We start from the raw sequence: 5953 nt of genomic DNA on the forward strand, positions 1-5953 counted from the left end.
GATTATAATTAATGAAGATGGAACATGTGAAGATAACTTGAGAAACAGATTGAGTTCAGGGAGGAGAGCTATGCTAAAATTTAAGTTCTTCTATGGTCTGAAATAAGAATGAGGTGTGCATGACGTGCAATATAGTACGTCTGATGCAAGTTACCAACAGTATCGTACGCTCATTTCATTCTTTTATGTGACGTTTATAATATGAGAGGCATTTGTACGAAAATGATAAGGATAGTTATTGTGAAATGATAACTAAATGGACACCCTAGCTGCAAATAGGCGTTGATGTACTTCATTGGGGACATGTTGAAATTGTGAGCCCCGACCGGGACTCGAACCCGGGATCTCCTGCTTACATGGCAGACGCTCTATCCAACTGAGCCACCGCGGGCACAGAGGATAGTGCGTCTGCAGGGACTTATCCCTTGCACACTACCCGTGAGATCCACATTTCCAACATGTCCACACCACTACATTCGTAGTGCGCCTAATAGATGTTTGATGTTTATTGTGTGATGTACCAGAGAATAAAACAAGCACTGCTGTTTTGTTAATCGTAGAAAGAAGCATCAGGTATCAGTTATGACCTGCATTATCTGAAATCATCTTACTATTCCTATTACTGTAGAGGCCATTAAAAATATTCGCTCTCTCTAATAGCATCTTATCTTTGTGATCAGTAGAATTGATAATCCATGAAATCTACTGAAACTAAGAGTGTGTGCTAGTTACAAACATCTAACCATATGTAAGTTAAATACGAGTCAATAATATTGAATTGGTAACATTTCATGCGAAATAACTTTACCCCTCGGTCAATTTCACTGCAGCCACAAAAAGTGGCACATTTTAAATCATTTCAACTGCGCGAGATATGCGCAACTTGGAGTGAAGTTATTTTAACATTTATTCAAGCACTGCAGCGGACGAGAATATTATCTTTCCAAATTAGTTTTTTTCTGCTAATTGCTTAAAAATAGCACAGGTAAGCTTTGACTTGAACCTACGTAGGACCATAGAATTATGTTTGGTGAATTCGAACGTTTTTCTTGGTTAAAGCATTCACATGAGAAAATCATTTTGGCAACATCAGATTTTTTTTGTATTTTCAGCTTCCTTGACGAGAATAGTAATTATTCATTCTCGAATGTGAAACAAACTTGATATTCTCCCCCAACCTGGGTATATTGTGCACCACGTACAAAATATCTCTGTATAAGGGAAAGACGTTATTTTGATTTCAAGAATTAATATCATGCAGAAGAGATAATAGAAACACATATTTTGGACAACTTTGAAGATTATTTTTCTTACACGATACTCAGAACCTGGAGAGACAGTATATAAGAGCCGTAAAACATCATCCAGTAATAATAGAAATTTTATTTTCTTGACTTAAATCGAGGGCGTTAAGCAAAGAGGGCTACGAGAAAGACCAGAATGCAATATCGATACACATAAATGAAGTACTTAACAGAGTTTTATATTTGGTTCAGTAATTATCGTATCGTATTGTATGGAACTGGGGACCTAGAAACGATGGAGAGGCTTCGTCCCTGCCGTAGCCCTCAGTGGTTCACAACCCCACAACAAGCTACAGCAGTCCACTCACCCCACCGCTATCCCACACCGCACAATAACCCTTAACCCTGGGTTCGGATCCAGGGTTAATGGTTATTATGCGATTCGGCCCCAAGTGGACCTCTCTAATTCCCCCCTCCTCCCCCCCCCCCTCCGCCCCCCCCCCCCCCCCCCCCGACGGTCGGGAATGTCTCACACCAGACGAGTGTAACCCTAATGTTTGCGTGGTAGCGTAATTATGGAGTACGCGTACGTGGGGAAAGTGTTTGTGCAGCAATCGCCGACGTAGAGTAACTGAGGCGGAATAAGGGTAACCAGCCCGCATTCACCGAGGCACAAGGAAAGCCGACTTAAAATCCATCCACACACTGGCCGGGATGCCGGACTTCGACACTAATCCACCGGGCGGATTCGTGCTGTGGATCGGCACGCCTTCCCTCCCGGAAAGCAGTGCATTAGAGCGCACGGCTAACCGGGCAGTCAGTTATCGTACTGGTTCATTAATTATGGTATTTTGGACACCGGGTGTTTGAAAGCTACAAGCGAGCTCTCAAGTGAAGGGGTTGTGTCGCTTGCAATGACCAGCAGTCTGCTGGAAGCGCACGAAAGTGCGCGAATGGTGACGAACTAGTTTTGCAAGTTTATCACAATACCATCTTATTAACTGAGTATAGTGGCTAAGCGAGATTTAGTAAACATAGATTTGTTAATCAATAATTTTCTGCTATGTTACGGCATTGTTATGTTAATGAAACGTCTGTGTTTGTCTGCGGGGTGTGGCTATCAGGAAAATACAAAGGGTGTGCATGCATATAGCTGATATTGTGAAGTTGCCCAAACATGTGTCATGCGATTTTCAGTTCATTTTATCAATTGACAGTGATACGGATGTACATCTTAGGAAAGCTGCAAGATAAGTAGTCACGTTATTCCAGTTTCATTGTTGTTGTTTATATTTTATATTGCCTGCTTTTAGAGGTTCTTGTGCACGAAACCTGAGGATAAAGGCTTGACCTTCTAAATGTGCTAGTTCTAGTGTTTTCTTACTCTCCAAATAGATTGGCGATCCAACAGTTTAACAATTGCAAAGTGATGTTACGTTTGTGGGATTGTTCCACAATCGGGACAACAAAAGGGGCCGTCATCGCGTAAGACTCTGAAGTTGACAGCATATGTGCAGCGGTCGTCGCTACCGCAACGGGCGTCTCCGAACCCCTAGGGGCGCCAGGACCAAGCCCCCACTGCGGCATCTCCATCAGGGCGCGGGCCTCGCCTCACAGACCGCATATAGAGGCGGCCTCTGCAGCGGCACTTCCAGTTGCTCGGAGTTCCTCTCCAGTTACTCCCCAGTTACTCTTCGGGGCCAGCCAGAGTAGCCCACGACAACTCCGGCGGAGGCACTTAGCAGTACAGTGACGTACGTCGCTATTCAGGGTTTACCTCTCCACAGAGACAGCACAGCTCATAGCTAGGACAGTTAGCTTTGTGGAAGTGTAACTTCAGTCAGGGGCAACTGAACTATTGTATGGAGACTTACGACGGCGTTTGAAAATCCGTGCAAAAATAAAAACTACTTACTTGTTTGGGGTAAACCTTTTTTATTGTTCGACATAGTCTCCTTTTAGACTTACACACTTCGTCCAAAGCTGTTCTAATTTGTTAATCCCTTCCGAAGAATAAGAATTGTGCAAGTATGCAAAATAGCTATTAATTAAGTCAATCACCTCCTCGTTTGAATAAAATCTTTGTCCCGCCAGCCATTTCTTCAAACTGGAGAACAAACAGTAGTCCGAAGGAGCCGACTCTGGAGAACAGGGGCGACGTAACACGAGTTGGAATCCTATTTCCATTAATTTAGCGACCACAACTACTGAGGTGTGTGCTGGTGCATTTTCGTGATGGAAAAGGACTTTTTTTCGGTCCAATCGCCGGCGCTTTTCTTGCAATTCGGTTTTCAAAGGGTCCAATAACGATGAATAATATTCACCTGTATTAGTTTTACGCTTTTCCAGATAGTCGATGAGGATTATCCCTTGCGAATCCCAAAAGACAGTTGCCATAACCATTCTGGCCGTAGGAATGGTCTTCGCCTTTTTTGGTGCACATTCTCCCTTGGCAACCCATTGTTTAGATTGTTGTTTGGTCTCAGGAGTATAGTAATGTATCCATGTTTCAATCACAGTGACGAAACGACGCTTAAAGTCCTGCGGATTCTTCCTGAACAGCTGCAAAGCATCCTTGCAACACTTCACACGATTTCGTTTTTGGTCAAGAGTGAGCAATCGCGGAACCCATCTTGCGGATAGCTTTCTCATGTCCAAATGTTTATGCAAAATATTATGTACCTGTTCATTCGAGATACCCACAGCACTAGCAGTCACATATAATGCGTTTTATCAATGATTTCTGGAGTCGTAAGCTCCACAGGGCGTCCAGAACGTTCAGCATCACATGTGCCTATATGACCACTCCGAAAATTTTGAAACCACTTATAAACTGTTCTAATCGAACGTGTAGAGTCATCGTAATGTTTATGAAGCTTCTCTTTAGTCTCTGGAAGCGTTTTTCCTTTCATAAAGTAATGTTTAGTCACCAAACGAAATTCTTTTTCGTCCATTTTTTTGACAGTCACTCGACTTACTTGATTTACACGAATGCCAAACACAAAGATATAGACCAATATGGCTGAAACTTGGAGTGTGTTCTTTCCAAAGATGCTACTAACGAAACATGACACACGCGCCAGTGGTGCCGTCTCTCGGACTTTGCACGGACTTTTCAAACGTTCCTCGTACAATTGCGCATGTCAACGCCATCAGTAGGCAAAGGACTTTGCACTGCATCACATACATATCTTTATTAAATGAGTATTGAAAACATAACTATTTTACAGTGATGTTTGTTATTCACTCCACGTTTGATTTATGCTTCAGTTACCATGCAGCTTCCTGAACTGAAATGTATTTTGTACGCGTGTCTACTAGTCGGACACAAATCATAAGGTACGATATTGTAATGTCTGTGTTATTCAGAAACAGAACGCTTGCATGTCAGAAGGAATATTGCCCTTCTGGCCCTGTTTCACCTCTGAAGAATTATTGTAACAATTGTTTCCCTCAACCCGATCTCTTCACATTAAGCATTTACACCTGGCCCTTTGTCCTGCAAACTCAAACACCATGGAACTTACTTCATTAGTAGGCTTTTTGTAGTCACTTCTAAATCTCTATTCCAAACTTACAAGTTAAAATGAATCATTGATCCTTAATGCGGGGTGTTCAAAAAGTCTCTCCGCAGTGCCGTATGATTGTTAGCCCGCGTGCCGTATGCCGCAGTGAATATACCGAAATGAAACTCAGTGAAATACAAGTTACTAATTTATTGAATATTCATTTTCACTTACAAGTTTTCACATTAAATGTTGAAAGTGTCCCCTCTGTTGTTGAATACACAATTCAATTCGTCTAATCATGTTTCCAAACACAAGCTGTAACATTTTTTCTGTAACAGAAGCACTGAAAGTGGATATTGTAGCTTTAAATTCATCAAAGGATTTTGGATAGTTTTTATAGACAGTTGCTTTCGCTGCACCCCAGAAGAAAAAGTCAGGTGGTGTTAGGTTAGGCGATAGTGGAGGCCAAAGTCCCTGTGAAATTATGCGATCACCAAAAACATCAGCAAGCAGTGACATTGATACGCGAGTTGTATGCGCGGTTGCACCATCTTGTTGAAAGTAACCATTCAGTATTTCACTTAACAAAAGGACTCCTATGAATCCTAAGGACAAACACACACACCCATGCCCGAGGGAGGACTCGAACCTCTGCCGGGACCAGCTGCACAGTCCATGACTGCAGCGCCCAGACCGCTCGGCTAATCCAGCGCGGCTTACAGAACATCACTGCAGTATCAAATGGTTCAAATAGCTCTGAGCACTATGGGACTTCTGAGGTCATCACTCGCCTAGAACTTACAGCTAATTAACCCTAACTAACCGAAGGACATCACACACATCCATGACCGAGGCAGGATTCGAACCTGCGACCGTAGCGGTCGCTCGGTTCCAGATGTAGCGCCTAGAACCGAACGGCCACTCCGGCCGGCTCACTGCAGTATCGTTGTGCGTTTATTGTTTCGTTGAAATATATGGGACCCACAATCCGTCCGCAGCTCGTGGCCGTGCGGTAGCATTCTCGCTTCCCGCGCCCGGGTTCCCTGGTTCGATTCCCGGCGGGGTCAGTGATTTTCTCTGGCTCGTAGTGACTGGGTGTTGTGTGATGTCCTTAGGTTAGTTGGGTTTAAGTAGTTCTAAGTTCTAGGGGACTGATGACCATAGCTGTTTAGTCCCATAGTGCTCAGAGTCATTTGAACC

General features: G+C 43.4%; 1 non-coding gene across 1 annotated transcript; it reads right to left on the reverse strand.

Moving 5' to 3' along the window:
- Window positions 1-317: 317 nt before the first annotated feature.
- Window positions 318-392, reverse strand: Trnat-ugu (transfer RNA threonine (anticodon UGU)). Its single transcript has one exon. It is a non-coding gene; the product is annotated as a tRNA-Thr (tRNA).
- Between the last annotated feature and the right edge of the window lie 5561 nt (window positions 393-5953).

Source organism: Schistocerca serialis, chromosome 6, assembly GCF_023864345.2.
Source record: "Schistocerca serialis cubense isolate TAMUIC-IGC-003099 chromosome 6, iqSchSeri2.2, whole genome shotgun sequence".
Taxonomy (NCBI): Eukaryota; Metazoa; Arthropoda; class Insecta; order Orthoptera; family Acrididae; genus Schistocerca; species Schistocerca serialis.